Below are 27,770 nucleotides of genomic sequence, written 5' to 3'. Positions count from 1 at the left end.
TCAGTGTGTGCCCGATTCGCTGAATTCTTAGTAGTTCTACCAGTATGGGTGGTGATAGAACACACCCACAAGCATCAGCTCAGCTGGAGATTTTGGGATACACCATCCTGGCTCAGCCAAGGCCAGATCGCAAAATGGTGTAAGCCCTGAAAATGGGACGTTCTGAGGGCATGTTTGGGACAGGATAGAGAGTGGAAACATGGGGTATATCCCACTGTCCAGGATCTTCACAGTCAAGCTCTCCAACTTCCTCCCACCCCTTGCTTGATCTGACCAGCTCCTCCAAGATGTCTCCACATGAATCATGACACTTAAGCCCGTTCAGCTTGGTCATGCGATCTGGCACACCCTGCGTAAATTAAGCTGGCAAAAACAGAGTGGTGTGACTCAAACACTATTTTAAAGGCTTGTTTTCCCTCTGCCAGGCTTTGGTTGGTGAGGCGTTTGGATCTGGTGTACTTTACGCCAACTTAATTTACACCGGCTTGCTTTATGCCAGCTTCTTGTGCATAGGATGGCTCCCTAAAATGACTATAAAAGTTAATTATGTTAGTAATTAACAACATAATCCTAATCATGTCTCCACAGAAGGCTGCTGGGAAACTACCGTGGAACTCTGTAAGTTCTCACTGAATGCCATGCGTAAGATTATAGGGGAAGAAATCTGTTCATCGTGACAGGAAGGACTGGTAGGTCACTTCAGATTGTTGGGAATAATTGTGGGAGAAATAATTGCTCCATAAATGTTCTTCTCTTATATGTTTGCTTTGTTTAGAATAAGTTGGAATAGATATTGAAATTAAAGTGTTGGTGTTCAGTTTCACCCCCTTTTTACAGGCAAATTGTAAACTGCAATTCGTTTTTGTAGCAGATATAACAGTGTGCTTCAAATACCTCAGTGCCATTATCTCATACAATTTTCTTGCATTAATAACTGAGTAGCTCTTTTTAAAATATGACTAGAGCTTCTTTGTTGAATCTTTTATCATGTGAGAATTCATGGTTGAGAGGCTGTGGAAGAGTAAGTGGATTGGGGGGGGGGAAATGGAGTGGGGGGAGGGATATAAAATGATCAATGACTCCAGAAATAGAAACAAAGTGAGAGATCCATTGGGAGAAGGAGGGAGTTTCTTTCTTTTCTTGACCCTGACATTCAAAAGAGGTGCTGATATTATTCAAAATCATCACACACGTGTACCTGGGAGTCCCATTGAACTCATTGGAATTTACTCCCAAGTATTCCATGCACAAGAATGCATGGTAAACAGTAAATTTTGCAACAAATGTGGCCTCATGTTATAGGAGCCAACATTTAGCGGCTGCGGGGGCTTTAGCCCCCACAATAAATTTTCTGAGGGGACCGGGCCCCCACAAAGTTGATGGGTGTTCCATTCAAATGGTGCGTGTGTGCTGTGTCATCTGATCAATTATGAGGAGCGGGGCTTACCTGGGCCCCCTTAATATTTTACTCAAGTTGGCCCCCCTGCCTCATTTCCCCCCCCCCCCGAAAATAACATTGCTGAGCTACATCCAAAGTGAGTGTTTCCTCCCTCTGTTTATTTATTTATATACTGTATATACTTGCTTATTTTCGTTCTGTCCCTGAAAAAGAAAAGCATTGCAAAATCTAATTCTTTCATTCTAAAACCCCCTACTGCGCCTGGCTACCTTGCCAAAGTAAATATGATTCCCACACACAGACACACACACACACACCTCAAACTCTATTAATAGAATTCAGACATGCATAATAAAGTTTACTAGATTATTTTACAAGATTATCCATTAACTTTTAAATTGCAGGACTTGACTACTTTTTGTCCCTCCAGGCTACTACAAGTAGAGCAGAAGTTCATTTCCCCACTACTCATAGTGGAAATACATTTATTGCTAGCGGAGGCCGTGGTTATCTTTTTCTTAATGTACCTTTCCTGGGCAAAAATTTGCTTCTAAAGAAGGGGCTTTATCCAACTGGCTGATAATCAGATTATTTCAATGGGTGTACTCAGAGTATGACTAACATTAGATTCCACCCAACATTTCTGCATGTCCTAAATCAGCCTAAAGGAAGCATGAATTCAATGTGACTTGTGGTTCTCTGGATCCCATACTGTTCTCATACAACAAAAATTGCATTAACCCAATACTCCAAACTCTAGAGAGGAGGCTCCAGCTTGAGCAGTGCAACTGTAGAAGGTGGAAATATTCAATACCCCACTTTCTTTTGCTCAGTTATTTTACCTATTAAGCTTGTTGACCTCCTCCTTTAGCATGGATGGGGAATCTATAGTTCTCCAAATGTTGCTGAACGTGGAGCTCAAACCCACAACCCTGCGATTAAGAGTATCGTGCTCCACACATTGTTACCCCAAAATCTGCAAGATTTGAAGAAGGCTGCACACCCTGCCTCATTGTAGGGCAGAACACGTGGGGTTAGCTCTATTTTTTGTTATTTCGTTTTCTCTTTGCTTCCATCCTGCCCCATTATTTACAAACTGAAACTCTCTATACAACTTGCGTCATGGGGGAACACTTGTGTGATTAAAAATCCAGCCACAGGAGGCCAGTGTTGTTCTACAGAAACAACGCTGAAAGGGAATGCTGTGCTAAGGACCCCAGTGGGTGCTAATACATCTAGGCATCCACAAACTTAATTCGTTCTGGAGGTCCGTTCTTAACCTGAAACTGTTCTTAACTAGAGACGTGCTTTTGCTAATGGGGTCTCTTGCTGCCGCTCCACCGCCGGCACACAATTTCTTTTCTCATCCTGGAGCAAAGTTCTCAACTCGAGGGAACCCTTCCAGGTTAGCAGAGTTTGTAACTTGAAATGTTTGCAACCTGAGGCATTTGTAATTTGAGGTACCACTGTACATGAAAAAAGATCTTCCTCATAAGTATAAAGGTAAAGGGACTCCTGACCGTTAGGTCCAGTCAGGGATGACTCTGGGGTTGCGGCCTCTCATCTCGCTTTACTGGCCGAGGGAGCCGGCGTTTTGTCCGCAGTTTTTCCGGGTCATGTGGCCAGCATGACTAAGCCGCTTCCGGTGAACCAGAGCAGTGCACGGAAATGCCGTTTACCTTCCCACCAGAGTGGTACCTATTTATCTACTTGCACTTTGATGTGTTTTTGAACTGCTAGGCTGGCAGGAGCAGGGACCGAGCAACGGGAGCTCACCTCGTCGAGGGGATTCGAACTGCTGACCTTCTGATCGGCAAGCCCTAGGCTCAGTGGTTTAGACCACAGCGCCACCCGCATCCCTGAGCCTCGTAGGTATAGTTCCCTTTAAAAAGAACCGTGTTATGGTGCACCTGTGATCCTCATGAGGCTGAGTGCATTACTGTGACCCCTACATAATCCTTTTTTTGTTTTTCGGAAATTATTTTTATTTGATTTTACAAGTGTAGAGTTATAACAATACCAAACACATATCCATATTTAGAGATTTCTCTGAATCTCCAAACTTCCCACCCTCCCCCAATGCGTCCTATTGTCAACGTTCTCAGCTGCATATTATTTCATAATCCATATTTTGTACCTCTCCATTTTGTCGATAATATTTGCTACATTACTAGTGTTATAAGAATCCTGCCAAGGTTTTCATCTGCTTACAGTGATCTCCTAAATAAATTATAATTTTCCCCACTCTTTATCGAAGCTTTTGTCTTCTTGGTTCCTGAGTTTTCAGGCCATTTCGGCGTAGTCCAACAGATTAGTTTCCCATTCCTCTCTCATAGGGACTTTGTCTTCTTTCCATCTCTGGGCTAGTAGCATCCATGCGGCTGTTGTCACATATATAAGAAGTCGTTTCTGCTCCTTTAGGATATCGGAACCCACAATTCCTAATAAAAAAGCTTCTGGTTTTATAAAGGTTATTTTAAACATTTTTTTTTCAATTCATTATATATCTTTTCCCAGAATGCTTTTATTATCTTACACAACCACTGCATATGATAAAAGGTACCTTCTTTTTCTCTACATTTCCAGCAGGTATTTGTACTTGTCTTATACATTTTTTACCCATACATATTCCTATTGGCTTCTCACAAGCTACAGAATTGGGAAGCAAATGTAGAAGTTAATGTGTTCCTTCCCCTTCCCTCACTTTATAACATCTATTGTTGTTGTTGTTGTTGTTAGCACGCCCCTATAAAAATAATATACTTTTGGTTGGACCCATAAAAAGATAATCACATAAACCCAAATAAGATGACTGGATAGCTCAGTCAGTAAAGCACGAGATCTCAGGGTCATGGGTTCAAGCTCCATGTTGGGCAAAAGAGTTCTGCATTGCAGGGGGTTGGACTAGATGACCCTTGGTGTCCCTTCCAACTACAATTATATGATGCCAACTAACTGGTCCCATCATAGGAGCCAACTCCTATGTTCTTTCGGCCCCGCAGTAAAATATTTGAAGGGGACAGGCACCCCCAAAGCTGATGGGCATTGCCATCCAAATGGTGCATGTGCCACATCTTGTGACCGATTATGCTGGACGGGGCTTACCTGTGGGGCCCCCCCCCCAATATTTTATTCAAGTTGACATCGCTTGAGCATGATTTCATTGAGCATGAAATCAAGCCAAGCATCTTGTCAGAGCAATTCCCGAGTCGAGACAGGATGACATAAGCTGCTTCTGGAGACGCACAAAGCAATCCAAACCCTCAGTGTGTCATGCTAGAGGAGGTGTGGATGAAGCAGAGGTGTCCCTCCAGCCTTTCCTGCCAGGATCCATCAGCTGGGGAGCTCCAGAGGTGTCAGTGAAGTCCCCACAGGCAAGGAGCACTGAATGTGCCTGCCAAAATTATGGGCAGCACGGAGCTACTACTGGTACAATCCCCAGTGGTGGTAGATGGCAAAACCTCCCAAAATGTGATGTCTGGGGGCTTGGCATAGTAGCTGGCCAACACATGTGGACACTGCTGCCACCTCATGACAACAATGGGACTGATTCAGGCCTCTTCGCTGCACCAGCCCGGGAGCTTGCACAGCAAAGGAGTATTTTGTTTTCCTGAGACTCCCTGTCTTACTGTCCTGGTTGGCTTGCACACTGATCACCACTTTATCAAGCCCCATCGCTACCAGCCAGGAGCTAGGATTGCGTCCTTAGGGTGGTAGCTAGCAAACTTTACTCAGAGTAGACCCATTGAAATTAATGGACCTATTGAAATTAATGGACCTAACTTCATCACATTCATTCATTTCGATAGGTTCCCCTCCTCGCCCGAGTATGAATAAACATTGGATAAAGTCCAGAGGCTGGATTCAACCAAAGTATCATAATTTTACAAAGGAGATCAAGACAATTGTGCAGCATGTTCCAATTAAATGTAGGAAGATTTAGAAGCATTCTGCTCCAATATTCTGGTCCCATTGATTTCGGTGGAGCCAAAGCCTACCTTAATCTAGATTCAATCCTCCCCCCACTTCATTTTGTAACTAAAATGTTTATTGGATGACCGTGAACTCTTAGAATCGGTGTTATATTTCTTAATCTTCAAATGGTCTGATTATTTGCTGTACCTAATCACCTACTGCATTGACTGGGTGTATGTACAGAAAGGAGAGGAATAATTTTGTTTAAAACAAAATAACAAAGCAAAGCACATAATTATGTTTCTGAAGGCAAAAATAACTCCTCCTATTAGCAGACCCATTTCTGAAATTAACATTTTCGTGAATATTTATCTTTTCAGAAAACTCCATTGCCCTTCATCATTCATTACATTTAAAATCATTTTGAAGTCTTTTTTTGAAAACGACCTCTGTAGATAATTGCAGTAAAAGAATATTGACGGAGAACACTGATAACAGGATGCCCGTTTGTTGCAAACAAATGTTTTGCCCATTTGGCTGTTCTTAAAATTCACCCACTGATATACAGCAATTATTTATTTACTTAGGTATTCAATTTACCACCTTTCATACAGCATTCCAAGGACACCGTAAGTTACACATTTTTAAAAACATTAAAATAGCAGAAAAAATCTTCAAAAATAAAATATAGCAGTGATCCAGGGTAATCTAAGTCTCTGGTGCTCACAGAATTAACTGATGAGCTTCCATAATATTTTTTAAGTGCCGTGGATATTGCTTATACTGTGAGGTTGCTTTCCTCATAACACCAGATATTTGCAAGTTGATATCATTACTTGTTGGTGAACAAAACACACCATGCATATGAGCAGAGGCTCTCTCATCTTTTTTGTTTATTTTTTAAATAATACTTTACATATTCCAGATATTCACCAGGTACCCTGTTTTAGCTGAACTACATAACTTATTCAAAAAGAGAAGGGTCTTTTCTGCGCTTGGAATTGTTGTTGTTGTTTAGTCGTTTAGTCGTGTCCGGCTCTTCGTGACCCCATGGACCAGAGCACACCAGGCCCTCCTGTCTTCCACTGCCTCCCGCAGTTTGGTCAGACTCATGTTTGTAGCTTCGAGAATACTGTCCAACCATCTCATCCTCTGCCGTCCCTTTCTCCTTGTGCCCTCCATCTTTCCCAACATCAGGGTTTTTTCCAGGGAGCCTTCTCTTCTCATGAGGTGGCCAAAGTATTGGAGCCTCAGCTTCACGATCTGTCCTTCCAGTGATACCCCCCTTCAAAAATCCACATTCTGCATCAACATTACAACATTGCAAACTTTTTGGTCTGTGGTCAGGTTCCTCCTCATTGCCCAGGCATTTTAGATGACAATATTGTTGGTATTTAGCGGCTTAGTCATGCTGGCCACATGACCCAGAAGCTGTATGCTGGCTCCCTTGGCCAATAAAGCCAGATGAGCGCTGAAACCCCAGAGTCGGTCACAACTGGACCTAATGGTCAGGGGTCCCTTTACCTTTATTCTTTATTCTCCCTCTTATTTTTGCTGCATATACTTTAAAAATAATAATGCAATTGTACGTTGTGTGGCTAGCTTCACTCACACCTTTGCATACCACCGTAGAATCCTCTCTATGAGGGCTGGGTGATTTGAGAAATATGTTAAATGGATAAATAAAATAATATTGGGGGAAAGAGATTCCTGGGGCCCTGCTGAGCTCAGATTAAGCCCTGGGGTTCCCATTAGCACATGCAAATTTCAAGGACTGGTATCTCCCAAGTTATCTATTTGCATGTCAGCCTCCTTGTAGGATTAAATGGGGAGCTGTGAATGCAGCTTGGAGGATTCCACCGTTCAAATGCTTGTTTAGCAAAGGAAATAAGAGGAAGGAGAGGGTTTAAATTAGGTGTGGTCAGCTGTTGCCAATGAAGCTCAATCCAAACTGGCTTCAGCTATTCATAGATCTTCTATATGAGCCTTAATTTGGTGTAGGGAATCCTTAGATTGTATAAAGCAAATCCTTTCCATTCACCCTTTGACTTGTGAATCTTTAAAATATCCTGAAATGAACCTTTCCAGTTTGACCTTACTTTAAAATAAAGCAAAATAGGGAGGAGGGTAGTTGTTCGGTGTCCTGAGTTCAGGAACCAGACAATTTATCACACCTATGAATTGTTAAGGGACAGTGATGAAACCAGGTGCTTTTTTTGTGGCTCTTGTTAGATGCAGATTTACCTGGGACATGGGTAGCACTGTGGGTTAAACCACAGAAGCCTAGGGCTTGCCGGAAGGTTGGCAGTTCAATTCCCCGCAACAGGGTGAGCTCCTGTTGCTCAGTCCCCACTCCTGCCAACCTAGCAGTTTGAAAGCACGCCAAAGTGCAAGTAGATAAATAGGTACCGCTCCGGCGGGAAGGTAAACGGCGTTTTCGTGTGCTGCTCTAGTTCACCAGAAGTGGCTTAGTCATGCTGGCCACATGACCCAGAAGGTGTACGCCGGCTACCTCGGCTAATAAAGAGTCAGCCATGATTGGACCTAATGGTAAGGGGTCCCTTTACCTTTACCCTTTACCTGCTTAAAATGCAGCTAGATGGTTCTTTTCCTCAATTGGGATTGAAGCTGGTTCGGGGTGGGAAGATGCATGAAAATGCAGTACAGTGGTACCTTGGTACTCAAACGGCTTGGCTCCCGAACAAATCGCCTCCCGAATGCTGCAAACCCAGAAGTGAGTGTTCTGGTTTGCAAAAGTTTTCCGGAAGCCGAATGTCCGATGCAGCTTCTGCAGCTTCCAATTGAGTATAGGAAGCTCCTGCAGCCAATCAGAAGCTTTGCCTTGGTTTTCGAATAGTTTTGGAAGTCGAACAGACTCCTGGAATGATTAAGTTCAAGAACCAAGGTATCACTGTATTTCTAAAGAGAGATACAGGACAGATATGGACTGCGGCTGACACTGTGTGTACATTGCTTCCCAAACCAGTGATGGGAGCACAGTAGATGCAGAGTAAATAGGATTGTGTAAACAGCCTTAATTGGGACTTCATAGTCCATGGAATCATTGCACTGTTAGACAAAAGAAAGTTTTACAGAATGAAGTGGAATGCCCTTCTAAATTTGCTTCAAGTCAACAACGTGCCCAGATAACCACGGAAACAAATCATAGTAAATGTTGACAATGAAAAGAGAACCATCCTGTTCAAATTCTGGTGGTCATGTGCATGCCCCACTTTGCAGAGGAAAACTTCTTCCTGAAGGAGCCTTGTTTCCACAGAGCAGTCCAGGCCAAGTCTGATATGAAGAAATAGTAAGCCAGTGTGGTGTAGTGGTTAGAGAGTTGGACCAGGACATGGGAGCCCAGGATTCAAATCCCCAATCAACCATGAAGCTCACTGGGTAGTCACTGTCTCTTAGCCTAACCTATCTCACAGGGTTGTTGTGGGGTTAAATGGGGGGGGGGAGGGAGAGAACCACGCCATGTACGCCACCTTGAGCTCCTTGGAGGAAATAAATTTATAAATGTAAAAAAATAAATGAGGGTCTGCAGGCACATACCTTGTCACCTCATCACAGTCTTCCCCATTGTCTTGAGACACAGTTTATTGCTCTTTGTTGTTGTTGTTTAGTCGTTTAGTTATGTCCGACTCTTCGTGACCCCATGGACCAGAGCACGCCAGGCACTCCTGTCTTCCACTGCCTCCCACAGTTTGGTCAATCTCATGCTGGTAGCTTCAAGAACACTGTCCAACCATCTCGTCCTCTGTCGTCCCCTTCTCCTTGTGCCCTCCATCTTTCCCAACATCAGGGTCTTTTCAGGACCTGTCCTTCCAGTGAGCACTCAGGGCTGATTTCCTTAAGAATGGATAGGTTTGATCTTCTTGCAGTCCATGGGACTCTCAAGAGTCTCCTCCAGCACCATAATTGCTCTTTAAATTACTGTAATTGTTTCTAAATCTGCATCTACACATATAAATTAGCAGAAGCAAACTGTATGCAAATCCATGGCCCCTTTCATCCTCTTTTTGGTTCTTTCTCCCTGTTTTTCCCCTGATGCATTCCTTCTTTTCTTTTTTTGAGGATGCATTAAGTGGCCATTCTAATCACAGTTAGCAGTAAATCTAATGTCAGGGAAAAGGTTTAAAAACTGCTCAATTGCTCACAAGTATTATCTGACAATATCCCTCTTGACCCACTTAGCTAGAGAACAATGTTCCAGCCTCTAAATATATCTCCTTCCATTAAAGCCTACCTCTGTGTTTTCCAGTACAGTACAAAGTGAACAAGTTTTAAATGGACCAACTTATGGTGGTAAAAGCTGCAGATTTTGTTGAGTGTGATTTTCATATCTTTATCTCTCTTGTACCACTCTGAGGGATTCCAACAATTAGAAGCTCTAAGGCTTAAGCTCTGCCTACAGAAACTCTGAAGTGATGCCTGAATTTTCTAGATAAAAACAATGTCCCACATTTTTTTGGTGTGGAGAGGATAATGAGATAAGATTTCCTTTTCAAGCCCAGTGCAATCTCTGCTTTTGCCACTGTCAGAAGATTAGCAGGAAAGCTGAAAGTACAAGCTTCTCCTTTACATAGAATTCTTTTTTTTTAAAAATATTTTTATTACTTTTTAGAAATACAGAAATACAGAAAAAAGAATAAAGAGTAGTTATAAGAGAATAAGATAGAAAAATAACAAATTTCCATATTCTTTTTCCATCTAATCTATAGGACTTCCCCACATCCTCCGAACCCTGCGTTCTCTGTCTTATAAAGCATCAGCAATTTGTTAACTTATTTCAAAACTTATTGTAACTTCCATTTTATCATGTTCCCTATTTTCAATTTTACTGTAACTCAATTCTTATATGTTTTATATTAAACACAATAAAGTTGTTTCATTATTTTACCTCTGAATTCTTGTGTCTTAATTTTCATTTCATTAACTTACATTTGCTGAAGCTAGAATTTCCTGAAAGGTGCATTTTTTAACATTCATACAGCTTATAGTGTTTTTTCAAATAGTCCTTAAACTTTTCCCAGTCCTCCTCTGTTGTTTCTTCTCCCACGTCTCGGATTCTGCCAGTCATTTCAGCCAGTTCCATATAGTCCATCAACTGCGATTGCCATTCCTCCAGCGTGGGTAAATCTTGTGTCTTCCAATATTTTGCAATCAGGATCCTTGCTGCTGTGGTAGCATACATGAAAAAGGTTCTGTCCTTCTTAAGCACTCTCTGGTCCACCATGCCCAGAAGGAAGGCCTCTGGTTTTTTAGGTAAGGTAAATCTCAGTACCTTTTTTAGTTCATTATGGATCATTTCCCAGAAGGCCTTCACTTTCGGGCAGGTCCACCAGAGATGAAAGAATGTCCCTTCCGCCTCTCCACATTTCCAACATTTGTTGTCAGACAGATGATATATCTTGGCTAATTTGACTGGGGTCATGTACCACTGGTATACCATTTTCATAATATTTTCCTTCAAGGCAATGCAAGCCGTGAATTTCAAACCGGTGTTCCATAACCTTTCCCAGTCTGCAAACATAATGTTATGCCCCACATCCTGAGCCCATTTTATCATAGCGGATTTGACTGTCTCATCCTGTGTATTCCACTTAAGCAGCAAGTTATACATTCTCGAAAGTAGCTTACTTTTTGGCTCTAACAATTCCTTTACATAGAATTCTTAAACAGTAGGAATGGAAATGATGTTAATTCTAAGTAATTCTATTATACTCTTGCAATTTCCAGCTGTTGTGTTGAATTACATACAGATGTTTGAAGTGGTGAAGGTTTTGTGATTGTTTGCTGTCTCGCTGTGGTGACTAAATGTTTGCATTAGCTTATGATTACCCAAGAACTAAACCTATTAGATGTATTTTAATAGGAATGTGTGCTAGGATTGAGAGAGGAAACTTATTTTAGTGAGGGGAGTTCAAAGTTCCATATATTTATTAATATGTTATTTAAACTATTGATACACCACTTAATATTTTAAAGTGAATAAAATAATAAAAGGCGTGGAATACAAAGCAAACCAACATAAAAATAGCCTAAAATACATTTCTACAGCTACACATTGACCACTAAAATATATGACCAATATCACTAATCTGAAAATGTTTCAGTGAACAACAAAGTTTTAGCATATGCCCAATACGTAAGATTGTTGGCAATTTAAACTGCACTACCATGCAAACAGCATACCGTTGTTAACTGGGTGGATTTATTGTTATGAGAAACCAACTACAAAACTAGAATAATCCAAAAAGTAGAGTTCAGATTTATAGGGTTGAATCCAGACTAATGTCAGATCTACACCATGCATTTAAAGCACATTACTTCCCCCAAAGAATCATGGGAGCTGTAGTTTACTCCTCACAGAACTACAATTCTGAACAAACTACAGTTCCCAGGATTCTTTGGAAGAAGTCAGGTGCTTTATAATAGGGCAAGTTAGTAGAGTCGTACCATGGATCCCGAATGCCTTATGAGTCGAACGTTTTGGCTCCCAAACACTGCAAACCCGGAAGTGAGTGTTCTGGTTTGCAAACATTCTTTGGAACCTGAACGTCCAGCGTAGCTTCCGTGCCTTAGTTTCCCAATGTTTTGGAAGTCAAATGGACTTCCGGAACGAATTCCGTTCAACTTCTGAGGTATGGCTGTAATTGTAGAATCATAGAACTGTAGAGCTGGAAGGGACAACGAGGGTCATCCACTCTAACCCCTGCGATGCAGGAATATTTTGCCCAACATGGGGCTTGAACTCATGACCTTAAGATTTAAGAGTCTCATGCTCTACCTACTGGTAATTCATTACCATTTATTACAAGGAGACTACACTTTTGGATGCAAGCCATTGCCTCCTCTCTGGACAGCATAAAAAGCCATTCTGTCAAAGTTAATAACATCTGATATGATCTCCATTTGCACTGCAGATTGTTTTGAGGACTTGCCTTTCCACTTAATCTTGCTATGCAGGGAATAGCAAGATAGCAAGGGGATAGCTATGCACAGTGCCAGATTTACATACAAGCTAAACAAGCTATAGCTTAGGGCCCCACTCTCTTGGGGCCTCCCAAAAAATTAAAGGAACAAAAAAACCTGGAGGTACATTTCCAAAATATAAGATAAAAAAACAAATAAAATAAAACCTACATACAGCAACAGTGTTTTGTGTTGTGTAGGCTCCTATGATGTAAGTAATGGTCCCCGCCTGCTAGCCTGCTCCCTAAAATATCACTAGTTTGCTCATTTCTATATATAGGGTTCCTACATTCTGCACGGATTGGCTGCATGGCAATACAGTCATACCTCAAGATAAATACGCTTCAGGTTGAGCGCTTTCAGGTTGTGCTCCGTGGTGACCCGGAAGTAACGGAGCATGTTACTTACGGGTTTCGCCGCTCGCGCATGCTCAATGGTCAAAATGACGTCACACGCATGCGCTGAAGCGGCGAAACACGACCCGCGCACGTGCAGTCGCATCTTACGTTCTGTTCAGGATGCGAACGGGGCTCCGGAACGGATCCCGTATCACATCCCGAGATACCACTGTATGTGCAAATGGATTTAGATACCTATTAGGTCCATAAATGACCATATAGCATATGTTCAACACAAAAAGCAGCGGCAATTGGTTGTGGAGAAAGGACAGCTGGACATATTACCTTCAGTAACTTAGGGCTCATCAAACCTAAATCCAGCCCTGGATATGCATATCCCATCCTCTGTCTTGGGATGCTAGTTGCAATCAGCACCAAGTTGTCAGGTGCATGCGGCTCTATTCTGAAAGCTCTACAATGGGCAAGAAGTACTTGCATACCCACTAGCAGATTAAAATCCTCAACCCTAAACATGTTAAATGGATTTAAATGAAGCATGCAAGTAAATCTCCTTCAAGTACGGCAATACCAATTGCCCATATGCAAAATGCAATAATTTACAGTGCAATCCTATATATGTCTACTCAGAAGTAAGCCCCACTGAGTTAAATAGGGCTAACTTTCAGGTGAGTAATTGCAGCCCCCATTTATTTGATGCCCAACTTCAACTTGGTATAGGATTGGAGCCCTTATTTGTTTAAATAGCCAGCAGTGGGCTGCATTTTAACCATTGGATTGAGACACCCAGTCAATGCTGACTGGAAGATACTCCTTCCAACACCCCACTGTTAATATTTGCTGTTTTTATCTCTTTGCTTTGTCTTTCACAAAAGAACACTGAATGATAAGGGAATCCACTCCTCCTTTGATCATAAAAAAGTGTTTCTCTTGCCCAGGGATCCCAAACGAGACATTTATAAGGATCAAAAGATGATTCTATTTACAGCAAAAGAAGTATGGAAGGATAAATTTCGAAAAACAGAAAAACACAGGTAATCTAAAGTCCATATTAAGATAAGGCCCCATCAACTCAGAAGGAAGGAGAGCTGAGTTCAGTTTTTCCAGTGCCAAAAATATACAAATTGGAAGCAGAAACTCATGAAAATTAATCAAACAGAACTGCCTTTTGTAGCACTAGTCTATGTTGGGGTAGCCAAGATAGTGCCCTCCAGTTGATCCTTGACTACAATTCCCATCATCACACACGTACAGAAGTGAGATGGATTTGTCTTGCATATTTCTGAGAGCCCAGTGTTTACATATGGCTAACTGGAAGATAATAGTCTTTTATGTAACTAACTGCAATGACCTTCCATTGAAATAGCGAGTCCGGACAAGACTGATGTTATCCTCCAAGACTGGGAGGCAACTGATGTTTCACTCTGGAGAAACGACTTAAGAAAACAAAAATTGAAATAGATGTTGCAGTTCATGACAGAGCCCAAGACTTGCTTGGATGAAATCTCAGATTCAATCTCAAAGTAGGGATGAGGAGCCTTTATTTCTGCCCAAACTAATGTTACTTCAGGCATACTTTGTCAGGGTCGGCAGGGAGGGCTGGAGCAAGAGTGGAAGAGGCCAGAGCCAAAAGTGGAAGAGGGACCTATACCATCTCTCTCTCTCTCTCTCTCTGCCATCCTTTTTCTTCTTTCTTGCCTCTCTTCATTGAATTCAAGTTGAGGGACACATGCATCCCACGAGCCGCAGGTTCCACAACCCTGGTTTAAATGCTCCCAAGTAGCAGGAAAATCCTCTACCTTCAGATCTGCTACCAATGAGATAATACTGGGCTAGGTGGTCAAGGTGACATTGTGGTCTAAACCACTGAGCCTCTTGGGCTTGCCGATCAGAAGGTCAGTGGTTCAAATCCCCACGATGGGGTGAGCTCCCATTGCTCTGTCCCAGCTCCTGCCAACCTAGCAGTTTGAAAGCACACCAGTGCAAGTAGATAAATAGGTGCCGCTGCAGCGGGAAGGTAAACGGTGTTTCCGTGCACTCTGTCACAGTGTTCCATTGCACCAGAAGTGGTTTAGTCATGCTGGTCACATGACCCAGAAACCTGTCTGTGGACAAACACTGGCTCTCTCAGCCTGAAAGGGAGATGAGCGCTGCAACCCCATAGTGGCCTTGACCAGACTTAACTATTCAGGGGTCCTTTACTTAGGAGTAACTCCAGTTGAACCAAGTGAATTTTACTTCTAAAGAAAACACATCAGTTTGCACAAGAGAAAGAGTGGGAGTTGATACATCAACAATTCAAACCTATGCACGCTTACTCATAAGTAAGACTCTTTGAAGTCAGTGGGGTCTACTCTCAGGGAACCAAGAAAGTGCATTGTCATGCAAACTATGCCTGTTGAAATTCCCTTTCATGAACATGGTTTAAGGGAGCTCTTTCCACTTCTTAATCTCACCACCCTTAATTCCACTGTAAATGGGTTTTGGGAGGGGGTGAGATTTAAATAAAAATTATTCCCCGCATGGCTTTCTGGCCAAAAGGGAGAGAGAAACAAACAAACAAACATACAAACAGACAAACAAACAAACGAATAATGCACATTCTCCTGGACTACTGATTCTTGAAAGCCCAGAAAAACTAATGGCATCAAATAAAATAACCTGCTGACTCAGGACTAACAGTCATCCCTGGGGTGGGGGGTGGGGGTGCAGTGAGAATCCACAAATAGCACAAAGGGAAGTAATTTAAAATAAGAGGAGAGTGACAGCAAGCCAGGAAGACCAGCCCTCATACTGTACAGAAGAAAAATCTTGGCCTTGTAGAAATGAGTTGCAAAATCCCATTAGTTGCCAAAGACAGGCTTCAGACTAAAAAACAACAACAGCATTATAGGAAGTATCTATGGGTGGGCCTTAACTGCCTGCTAAAGGTGCCAATTTTCTAAGCATTCTCTGTAGCTGCACCTTTGCAGCAGGTTGATTGTTCAGGGATTAGCCAGCGCAGCATCTCACTGTGTACACACATTGCCCGTTGAAAATGTAGCTAGTTTGTTCTTTTCCTTAATTTGGATTGAAACTGGTTTGGGAGGGAAACACATTAAGCTGAAAAAATTAGTGCCCTTTTCCCCAATTCTCATATGTATGTACAGTGGTACCTCAGGTTACATACGCTTCAGGTTACATACGCTTCAGGTTACAGACTCTGCTAACCCAGAAATAGTGCTGCAGGCGAAGAACTTTGCTTCAGGATGAGAACAGAAATCATGCTACGGTGGCGCAGCAGCAGCAGGAAGCCCCATTAGCTAAAGTGGTGCTTCAGGTTAAGAACAGTTTCAGGTTAAGAACGGACCTCTGGAACGAATTAAGTACTTAACCCGAGGTACCACTGTATTAATTTCAGCCTGCATTACTGTCTACCACATTTATTTGCTACCCCTTCCCCACAGAAAATGAGTTAACACAATGAAACTGGAGAGATTATGCCCCCTTCCCCCCTAGTGTATGCATTAAATTTTACAGCGGAGGACTGAGCCTGTGGGAAACAATATCCATCTTTAATTATATTTACTCATCCTGATATTTAATTCCTCCAGCTGGAGACTCCAAGATTAGGAAGCTAAAAATGCAGAGGTACCTCATTGATGGTGTTGAATAGTATGCTTCTCTAGCCTAAATGGCACTAATACAGCCGTACCTCGACTCCTGAATGCCTTGGGAGTCAAACATTCTGGCTCTCGAACGATCGAAAACCAGAAGCGAGTGTTCCAGTTTTCGAACATTTTTTGGAAAGCCAAATGTCTGGTGCGGCTTCAGCTATTGTTTCCAGTGGCATAGCGTGGGGGGTGCAGGGGGGGCCGGCCGCAACATCTGGGGGTTAGGGTTAGGGGGCGCAAATCCACGGGTTAGGGGGCGCAAATCCACGGGTTAGGGGGCGCAAATTACTTGCCTTGCCCCGGGTGCTGACAACCCACGCTACGCCACTGATTGTTTCCAGTGCACCTGCGCAATTGGGAACCAATCGGAAGCTGCGCCTTCCTCCTGAACTTTTCGGAAGTCGAGCAGACCCTACTCCGAATATGACTAACATTGGCTATCAGTCATGATGAGCAGGTGCTCCAGCTAGCCCAATAGTTGCACATATGATGGATTTTGCACACCACCTTTCATTCATTCATTACAATTAGGCTTCCAGGCTGCCTTTTCCAAATGTAAAGATCTGATAAATTCATAGCGACCAAAATTCAAGCAGGGTTACTTTACATGCAGAACCAGTAATATTATTATTATTATTATTATTATTATTATTATTATTAATAATACCCCAACCATCTGGCTGGGTTTCCCCATCCACTCTGGGTGGCTCCCAACAGAATATTAAAAACACAATAAAACATCCAACATTACAAACTTCCCTAAACTTTCCAATAATATTCTACAAGTCTCTTGTCTTTAAAAACAACATGCTTCAAAAACCATGTCTGAATTAAAAGCCATAAACCACGTAATGTAGATTGAACCCTGTCATAGTGCAAAACCACAGAGACACTCAGGACCCATGTGATCCTTCTATGATGATTACATCTTAAGGGTCAGTCCTTAAGACTCAGACCCCACAGTGCCCTCAGATAACCATCTTGACATTTACCATTTGCTTTTACCATTAAAAAAAAACAGAACAAATTGAGGGGGGTTGCTTTGCAAATGTCACCATCTTTCAGTGCTTTGTATTAAGGGGTGTGGGTGTTTTTGCCTGTTTTTTGAGCCAGGGGTATTTCTGAGCATCACCATCTTTCTTTCTGTGAAATGGGTATTTTGTGGTGCTTGTGACATATTTTCAAATGTGCCCCCGAGCCCAAAAGCATTGAGCACCCCATATTAGCTACAGTGGAACCTCTACTTATGGACGTAATAAGTTCTGGAGGTCCGTCCGCAAGTCGATCCTGGTCGCTGGTAAAAGTGCCGTTGTGCGCAGGTAATATTCGGTGGCAGCACACTTCTGCGCATGTGCAGACGGCGGCAACCGCTTCTGCATGTGCTCAAATGGCAGAAGCTGCTTCTGTGTGTGCGCAAATCGCAGCAAACCCGGTATTTACTTCCGGGTTTGCCGCAGTCACAACTTGGATCAAGTAGAGACGGTCATAAGTAGAGGTTCTTACTGTATATTTATAATACTACAGTGGTACCTCAGGTTACATACGCTTCAGGTTACAGACTCCGCTAACCCAGAAATAGTACCTCGGGTTAAGAACTTTGCTTCAGGATGAGAACAGAAATCTTGCTTCGGCGGCGCGGCAGCAGCAGGAGGCCCCATTAGCTAAAGTGGTGCTTCAGGTTAAGAACAGTTTCAGGTTAAGAACAGACCTCCAGAAAGAATTAAGTTCTTAACCCGAGGGACCACTGTACCAGGGGTGGGTGGGTGTGGATATATAAACAGCAAGAGTGTTAATTGTCCCTTCCTGAATAGGATTTTTTTGTATCTTCTTGCTGTCTGTTTCATCAGACAGGGTGGCTCCAGAAGGTGCCTGCATAGAAAACATTTGCTACTAAGTGCCACAAAGTTCTCACTCTTGCAGTCAAGTTTCTCACTGGAACAGCTGAGCTTCCTTCAGTATACCTTGTTCTTCCTTTGCAATTTAATTAAGCTTTGCAAGGTCCAGCTGCAATCTTAGCTATCGTTACCAGAAAAGTAGAGAGGGGAGATAATAGGGAGAAGTCCCAGGTTCAAGGGCTAGCATTAAAGTATCCAAAACAAATTAAAAAGAGTCAGATTGCCCTGAAACATAGCTCTGGGTCTGGTTTGCAATAGATCAGCAATAATTTCAACTGTTTAACAATGGTAGCAACGTCTCCCCCACTGGACCTTAAATGATATTGCTGAAATGGAGAAAGCTTGGGGTGAATTTTTGTGTGGAAGAACTGTGAGCTCTGTTCAGTTCTGGGGCTCAGAACCAATCCCTGGATTGGAGATTCTTTAATTTTCAATCTATTGGGGTGGGTTATTGTTGTTTTTTGCACCTGGCTCTTGTTGCTAGATCTGTAGAGACAATGTTGATTCTGCAATCCTGAAGTTTGCTGACACACCTAAAATAAGCTGCACCAAGGGCCCCTGGGACATGGTTGATGGGGAACTTGTCCATGATTGTACGCCTGCCTGTGCAAGTAAATGAAGTGGTATCTCCTACTGATGTATTGCCACCCAAATTAATATTGTTAGGCCCTGCAGTGTTGGATCTACTTTAAAGCCTGGGTTGCGGCAATTTCCAGAAAACATACTATGGCTCCAAAACGCACCAATAAAAATGGTGCACGGTGTCCCAGAACTGAATGCAGCTTACACTCTTTGTGGTTCAGAAGCTGCTGCAGTGTTAGATTTAGAGGTGGATGTTGAAATCCAGGTTCAAATCCCTGTTTGGTAAAGGTAAAGGATCCCTGACAGTTAAGTCCAGTCGCAAACGACTCTGGGGTTCAGTAAAGGTAAAGGGACCCCTGACCATTAAGTCCAGTCGTGACCAACTCTGGGGTTGCGGCACTCATCTCGCTTTATTGGCCGAGGGAGCCGGCGTACAGCTTCCGGGTCATGTGGCCAGCATGACTAAGCCGCTTCTGGTGAACCAGAACAGCACACAGAAATGCCGTTTACCTTCCCGCCGAAGCGGTACCTATTTATCTACTTGCACTTTGACGTGCTTTCGAACTGCTAGGTTGGCAGGAGCAGGGACTGAGCAACGGGAGCTCACCCCGTCGCGGGAATTCGAACCGCCAACCTTCTGATCGGCAAGTCCTAGGCTCTGTGGTTTAACCCACAGCGCCACCCACGTCCCTGTCTGGGGTTCAGTACTGAAGCTTAAATCCTCATTATTGCCTTACCTGGGAGAAAACCATAGAGAACTCAAGTGGGACTTACTTGCAAGGAGACTTCCAGAGAATTGAGCTGTGGGCAGCCATGATTAAGGTAGGTTCCAATTGCAAAAAAACAAACAAACGGTAGCCAGGTTTTGAACCTGCCCTTTTGGCCATGTCTCTAACAGTATTCTGTGGTAGAAGACATGTTCAGCATGCAGGTGTTTCAACAGCCAGGAAGATCCAACCTAAAGCAGCATGGAAATAACATATATGTAGTGAGCGATAAGTATTCATTCTCCCTGTGTAAACAAAAACCTGATTATTGCCCATCAGGCTTCTATTAAAGCCAATGGCGTAGCGTGGGTTGTCAGCACCCGGGGCAAGGCAAGTAATTTGCACCTCCTAACCCTAACCCCCAGATGTTGTGCCCGGTGCGGCCGGCCCCCCCTGCACCCCCCACGCTACGCCACTGATTAAAGCTACTTTATTTCTGCTTAGTTGGCAACGCTACTCGTAGGAGTTGAGCTGAAGTTCCATGCATACAGTGTTAGGGAAGGGGAAAAGACAGGCTTTTTGCCTTCTCAGTTGACATGATTTCCTTCACAAACCTTAAGATTACCTTAAGGAACACATCTGTTTCCTTGGCTTCCTGCTTCTCTATTCAGCTTCACCTGCACTAGATCCCCAGGCTTGGGAAAGTTTCCTGAAATGACCATTTTGCTATTTAATTCTGTTTCCTGAAAGGCATCTCTCCTCTTCTTACATTCTTGGGTGGATTTGCAGTTGCATGTAAAAGTATCGGATTAGTTTACAATACAGAAGGAATGGTAAAATATTCCTTTCCAAGAGATATTGTTCCACAGAGAAAATAATCATTTCTTGGACGTTGGACCACAAATTGATTTTATAGCACTAATTGTTCACTTTGCAATCTGTACATGAATTAATAACTGTACTAACAAGAGCTGTCCACCAGTTAAAGATCTGAAGTTGATTAATCACCTGTCTTTTAATCAATTTACTGATTAAATTTAAATAAATGAAATTTGCATATTAACAGAAGCGCAATGCCTTTTTGAGGAAATGGAAGGAAGTCTGTGACAACTTACAACAGCATAAGTAAAAGCTAAAACTCATGTTTAGATAGAAAAGCCGTTTTTACTATTTTTATTTTAAAATTCCATATGGTAGTACTGTGATATTTGACATTCATGTATGTAAATAAATACGTAAAACACCAAAGTCAAAACATATTAAAAAGATACAGGTGTTTGCTTCAACCTCACCCAAGTTATTCAAATATGTCCCACTAATTAATCAACCAAAGCTAATTAAGCCTAACCTCATTTATCTGGGAGTTAGCCCCGTGGAATTCAATGGGACTTACTTATGTGTAGACATAGGATTGTGCTTTAAAGTATATGATCAATGTACTCAAGCTGGTCCTATGCATACTTATCTGGGAGTAATGCCATTGAAATCAATGGGACTTATAAGTAATTGTGCATAGAATTGTGCTGGGAAAACTAACACAGTTTATGCAGATACTATAGTTCTAAGTCATCTTCCAACTCTTAACTCACATCTGCCACAGCCAGCATGACCAATGGTCAGGGATAATAGGTTGTACACAAACAACATATGGAGGAACCAGGTTGGGGGAAGGCTGTTCCAGGCACAGTTTTTGCATAATCCTACTCAGAATTAACCCCACTCCGTGTAACAGGGTTTACACCCAGGAAAGCATGAATAGGAGGATTATAAACTAGTAAGTCCAACTGCACTCCAGTACATGCATTGGATTATGCTGTTGTGGCGATCACACAGGGTCCCCAGACGTTTCACCGTCTATTGATCCCTGTGCCACCACTTTATTTCTCGCTGCCCCCACCCAGGCCCTACCTGGTACAATACTGAGTCCAGTCAGGGTTAAATTGGAATGTAAACTTCTGTTTTTTATTGCAGTTTAACAAGCGTGTGGTTTCATAAACGGTATCGGTCAATTACAATCATGGGCTGCCTCTCCAGACCTATAACTTCCGCTACCTGCTCTCACTCACTAAACCACCTCTCAGATATTTACTTGTCTTCCTAGCCCCTAACTGTTCCTGACTCAGCGTATTTCCCTACGCTAACTCAACCTACCCACAGACTCTATTCCCATTCACTCCCACTCCAACCAACCACCCAACTCCCAACAAACTCCTCCCTTCGGCCCTCCCAGAGCTGGTTTTATAGTCCCTCTGACTCCACCCCCCTGGGTTCTGATTGGGTAACCTGTTTAACTATTTCACCTCCAGCACTCTCATATGTTAACGTCACAGCTGTAAATTGAATAAAGCTGGTACCATACTGAGGCTAATAAGTCTAATTGAACTTCACCAAACTTAATTATGTGTAGGCATTTGAATATTGCCCTTAAATGTACTTTTATTACCACTCAATCAAAGGTCTCACTTAAAGAGATGTGGGTCTCTTTGACTTTGATAGCAAACTTATTCACCCAGACATAGGAGGGAACAGATCCTCCTTGCCCAAGATTCTGAGGGGCCACCACTGCACTGCCATGATAATGACCTTAAAAACTGGGTAAAGTGCACATTGAGAGCAGCTGTTCCATGTTTTGTTGAGATTGGACACCTTGGATGTGCCTAAGCCACCATGTGCAGTACCAGAGGTGTGGCCCATGAGGTTTATGGAAACCATTCAAGGTCATGTCTAAAGCATGTTCTAATTTGGGTTTTCCCCAAACTTGGGTCTCCAGCTGCTTTTGGACTATAGTTCCCATCATCCCTGATCACTGGTTCTGCTAGCTAGGGATGATGGGAGTTGTAGTCCAACAACAGCTGGAGACCCACATTTGGAAAACCCTGTTCTAATTATATGTGTGGCCACAATCATGATAATATCCAAAGAAAGTCTATGGCTATCTGATAGCAACCTAATTTAATGGTGAAGATTGCCCATACAAAAAAACCCTATGGATTGTGGTTATTACCATTCCCTGGAGGAAAAACTACTTTTATGGGTGAACAGTTAGGGCAACCACACACGAAAAGTGACTAAGCCTTAAGAAATGAGTGTATTGAGACAGGCACTTGGGTGGTATTTATTTCATCTTGTTAAATGACGGGTGTGTGGCTATCCATTTTACCATGTAGGAGGAAACTTTGTACTCTCTCTGCTAAAGCAATAAGCTGGGAATTTTGTTCAGCTGATAGAATCTCACAAAAATGTGGTAGGTGTCCACGGAATAGCAGAAGAACAAGCTCAGTTTAAAACTGGTTTGGCCAAGTGTAGTCTTCAGAACTGAAGAGAACAGGTCACAAGAAAAACCCAGAGCTGGTTTCACTGGACAACCCAGCAACTTGTACATGCCTCAGAAACAATGTAAGAGGGCACAGTGAAACACCAGGCAATAGTGTGTGACAGAAACAGTGACACAGACAAAAAGTTGTTTATTACTATTATTATTATTATTAAAAAATTACTTGAGACAGAATAAAAGGTAAAAAAGTATATCACAATTGCAATGCACACAATATGCTACAGCAAAAACTGGCAATAGGGAGTGTGTGAAAGACACACAGAGAAGTTAAGAAATTTTATTATACTCAAATTATGATCGAATAATAATAATAACCTGAGATAGATTAAAACAGTAGTGTTTAAGGAACAGATGTAAACAGACTGTCAGGAAGAAATTATGAGTAAATAAGGGAATGAGTATTTTAAGGAACAGAATGAATTAAACAACACAGGTTTAGCAACCACAGAAAAATAAAAAGCCTGCAACTAACTCCATCAGAAGTATTTCAGTACTGCTTCTGGGAGACAGAACTAGCAAACAGCAAGAAACGTGGGAGAGAAGGCAATTTGATTTCGTTCAGCATCCTTCCCCTGGTGAAACCATTCCCTGTGGTTACAAGCTAGACTTGTAACCACAGGGAATGGTGGCTAGTCGCAAAAGAGCTCTTTCTCATCCCTATCTCCACCTTGGTATCTTCCTTACATGGTAAGATTTGTTGTTGTTGACTTGTTTAGTTGTGTCCGACTCTTTGTGACCCCATGGACCAGAGCATGCCAGGCACTCCTGTCTTCCACTGCCTCCCGAGTTTGTTCAGACTCATGTTTGTGGCTTCGAGAACACTGTCCAACCACCTCGTCCTGTCGTCCCCTTCTCCTTGTGCCCTCCATTTTTCCCAACATCAGGGTCTTTTCCAGGGAGTCTTCTCTTCTCATGAGGTGGCCAAAGTATTGGAGCCTCCGCTTCAGGATCTGTCCTTCCAGTGAGCACTCGGGGCTGATTTCCTTCAGAATGGATGGGTTTGATCTTCTTGCAGTCCATGGGACTCTCAAGAGTCTCCTCCAGCACCATAATTCAAAAGCATAAATTCTTTGGCGATTAGCCTTCTTTATGGTCCAGCTCTCACTTCCATACACCACTACTGGGAAAACCATAGCTTTAACTAGGCAGACCTTTGTCGGCAAGGTGATGTCTCTGCTTTTTAAGATGCTGTCTAGGTTTGTCATTGCCTTTCTCCCAAGAAGCAGGCATCTTTTAATTTTGTGACTGCTGTCACCATCTGCAGTGATCATGGAACCCAAAAAAGTAAAATCTCTCACTGCCTCCATTTCTTCCCCTTCTATTTGCCAGGAGGTGATGGGACCAGTGGCCATGATCTTAGTTTTTTTTTATGTTGAGCTTCAGACCATATTTTGCGCAGGATTTTGCTTTTAGCAGACACTTGTGAGTTGCAATAGCTTCTTATCCAGTTGGGCACTACAGGGTCCTCTACAGTGGCCTCTAACACAGTTAATGAGGAAGGAAAGAGGAAAATTTGGCTGACAAATTAATCAAGCAACTAGCAATGAAGCAGAGGATGACGAGTGCATGAGGATAACATAGAAGCAAGCAACCAAAATGTCACAAAATAATGAGCAAGCTTTGGAGTTCACAGAGCTCTTCATCAGGCTATTTTGTGACTTATTTTTTTGGTCTTAATCAAAATAAAAAATTGTCTGCCTGTTTTGATTTTTTCCTGATAGACTGAAACAACTTCCTCTGCTTTTTATAGGCATCTTCAGCTATGAGATTTTGACATCCTTCTCATTTGAGAGCCAGATTCCAAGTGTATATTGCTTTGGTGTTAGGGTTCACATTTTAGCCCTATTAAAAAGTGAAAGAAATAAGGAGGGGGGAACTTTAATGAATAAAAGTGCAATTTAAATTCCAGAATTCAAAGTTTTAGGGTCGTCATCTTGCCTGAAGTTCCGCAGTAAGAAAATGATACATTTTTGAATATCATAATGAACATGTAAGTTCTCCATTTGCTATAGAAGCAGCGAGTGAAGCTGAGCAACTGCTGAGTTTGGAGCAAGTTAATATAACTCTTGGCACTGAACAGCATTTACAGTCCTTCAGGTGACAATCATGCAGGACAACAACCCCTTGGCTGAACCTTTGAGAGGTATATATGCTATATGCATGAGCAATCCAGTAATGGCACCTCAGACACACTTGCCCGTGTCATCAAAGTATAGATTTCAAGTAAAAGTTAATGCTAATTCAATAGAATTCTGTACTGTGGAAGCTACAGCATAGGTGTCTTTGTGCAATTTGCAAGCATATATTCAGAGCTCCGAAATTAGTGACTAAATAAAGTATTGATTTTATGAAAAATAATAAAATGACTCCCTTATTTTCTTTTGTATTTCGGTGCTGAAAATAGGAGCCTAGGGAGCTTTCTTGTATACCAAGTCAGACATGACAGCAATCACGTTATTTTGTGCCACAGGGCACCAGTACTTCAATTCTAAAGACATAATGAAAATTACAATAATGAAAATTAATGGACAGCTACATATATTTGCATTTGAAACCACAGCACGATCTTATTCATATAAATGGAGATAAGAAATCCAGCATAGTCTGAGCTCTGTGAGCGCAGCTTTCTCTCAATTGAAGCGCAGAGTGTTTGAGGACCGGGACATTCACAGGGAAACCAAAATGCTCGTTTACAAAGCTATTGTACTACCAACTTTACTGTACACTTGTGAAACATGGACTACTTATAAACTTCATCTCCAACTCCTCAAAAGATTACTTCAACGGTGTCTCTGAAAATTGTTACACATCGCTTGGGAAGACAGGCGAACTAATGCCAATGTACTGGAAGAAGCAATGATCACCAGTGTCAAAGCAATGATTCTTCAACATCAACCTCGTTGGACTGGTCATGTTGTTTGGATGCCTGATTATCGTCTTGCAAAGCAACTACTCTATTCCCAACTTAAGAATGGAAAACGAAATACCGGTGGACAGCAAACGAGGTTTAAAGATACTCTCAAGCCAAATCTACAAAAATGTAGTTATAAGCACTGATAACTGGGAAACACTGGCCTGTGGGCGCTCCAATTGGAGAACAGCCTTTACCAAAGGTGTGGTGGACTTTGAAGACACTCAAACTCAGGACGAAAAAGAGAAACAAGCTAAGAGGAAGGCATGTTTGACAAACCCTCACCATGATCAGCTCCTGGAAGGATGTGTGGATCCAGAATTGGCTTCCACAGTCACTTATGGACTCACTGTTAAGACCGTGTTCATGGAAGACAATCTTACTCGGCTACAACTGATTGCCAGAGATTCATATCTACTTACAAGAAGAGTTCATTAGTGCTTACTTTTAGATTATGCGCAGGATTGGAGCCTTAAATTCTTTCAGACTTGGGACCTAACCCTGCAATCCTATACACACTTAGCTGCAATTCTAACACCACTTCCCTGGGAGAAAGCCCTAGTGAAATCAGTGAGGCTTACTTCTGAGTAAACATGTATAGAATCATACTGAAAGTGTTTTCGTTTAATGTCCCAGTCTTTTTTAATTAGTGGTTGTAATTTTTGCTTGTCAACATTTTATGAAAAGAAGAATTCAATTTTTTGCGATTCCTGTCAAACAACTTAACTTCCCGTACTAAAAGTAAATATTAATACATGCTACTTTGTTTGGTAAAGCATACCTAACCCTTAAATGGTATTGGTTTGGTACAATGTTAAGTCAATTAATGAACTGAAAATATTTTAAGACGTACCCTTAATGACTCACTGTGTTTTTTAAAAATTTTTAAAAGAAAAAGTTATTTATTTTTAACTCAAGTACTGTGCTTATAAACACCATAGTTGGCAGGCACCATTTTAGAAAGAAGACTTCCTCATTTACTCTCATAGAGAAGGGAATACCTCTTCTAAGATGGTGGCTGTAATATGTGTGCATATCATCTGTCAGGAAATGCTTCTCTCTCTTTCAGAATAATGTTTTTATTCACAAGCAAATTCATTGAGGAATTTCTGCAGTTATTAATACAATCAACCCAGTAAGATTGATTTAATCAGATGACAGACCTCATTTCAGAATAACACAAATTTGCAGAAGCCTTCTTGCATGGAATTGACTGAATTATTATTAACCCCCCTTGCCCTCCCCCCCCCACAAAATATGAGATCTTACTGATGTATTTCATAAATGCTAGCTATTTTGTAGCTATTAAGAGTTTCCTCAGAAACTTATATCTATAGATTACTGGAAAGGACAGAATCATGTGCTTTTACATGGAAGGGATTTGAAAGGTATTGTTTTCCATTTAAAACAAAATCCTCTATAAAACTGGTTCCTTGGTGCCTTTAAGCTGCAGCCTGTGCACTGTTACTTGAGACTAAGTTTACTGGAAAACTAACAAGATTTACTTCTGAGTAAACAACGAGGGTGGCGTCAACTTTTAATAAAATAAAAGTGTGGGTGTGTGAAAAACCAAGAACAAAAATTTAAAATTGGACGGGGAAGGGGGACAGCTAATTTAACGCCTTGATGCCAGCTCCTAATCCTCCCATCCCGGCTATCTCAGTTAAAAAAAAAAACAAAAATTAGGGAAAAGCGAATTAAAACAAGGCAAGTTTTATTCCAGTCGAGGAGCAACGCCTGGCTACTAGAAGCTTCAAGAACCTCCCCGTTTGCCCTGGAAAGAGCCAACAGCACACAAAAGGCAGCGGTAGTAAGAGGGTTAATGTTTCCTGTTTGCTTTGGAGACCCCCCCCTCCTTTCCCTCTAGCCACCCCCTCTGCGCTCAGGCGGAAGTGAGTTCGCTCCTTTGGAGATTAAAAGGATTCCGAACTCTGGATCAGTTTCAATAACACGCATCCTGAAAGAGGCGGACCAGGAATGCGAGCAGATCGGCGCCCGGCAAGAACCACGTTGCTTCCCTAAATCTACCGGATGGTG

At 42.1% G+C, this 27,770-nt stretch overlaps 1 long non-coding RNA gene across 1 annotated transcript; it reads left to right on the top strand.

Moving 5' to 3' along the window:
• The first annotated feature begins 445 nt into the window (after nt 1-445).
• LOC310828499 lies at nt 446-26,027 on the top strand. Its single transcript, XR_014556973.1, has 3 exons — nt 446-689; nt 24,835-24,965; nt 25,227-26,027. It is a non-coding gene; the product is annotated as an uncharacterized lncRNA (long non-coding RNA).
• The last annotated feature ends 1,743 nt before the right edge of the window (nt 26,028-27,770 follow it).

This window comes from Podarcis gaigeae (genome assembly GCF_964106915.1).
Source record: "Podarcis gaigeae genome assembly, chromosome: 12".
NCBI lineage: Eukaryota > Metazoa > Chordata > Lepidosauria > Squamata > Lacertidae > Podarcis > Podarcis gaigeae.
This window is presented reverse-complemented; position numbering and strand designations above follow the sequence as displayed.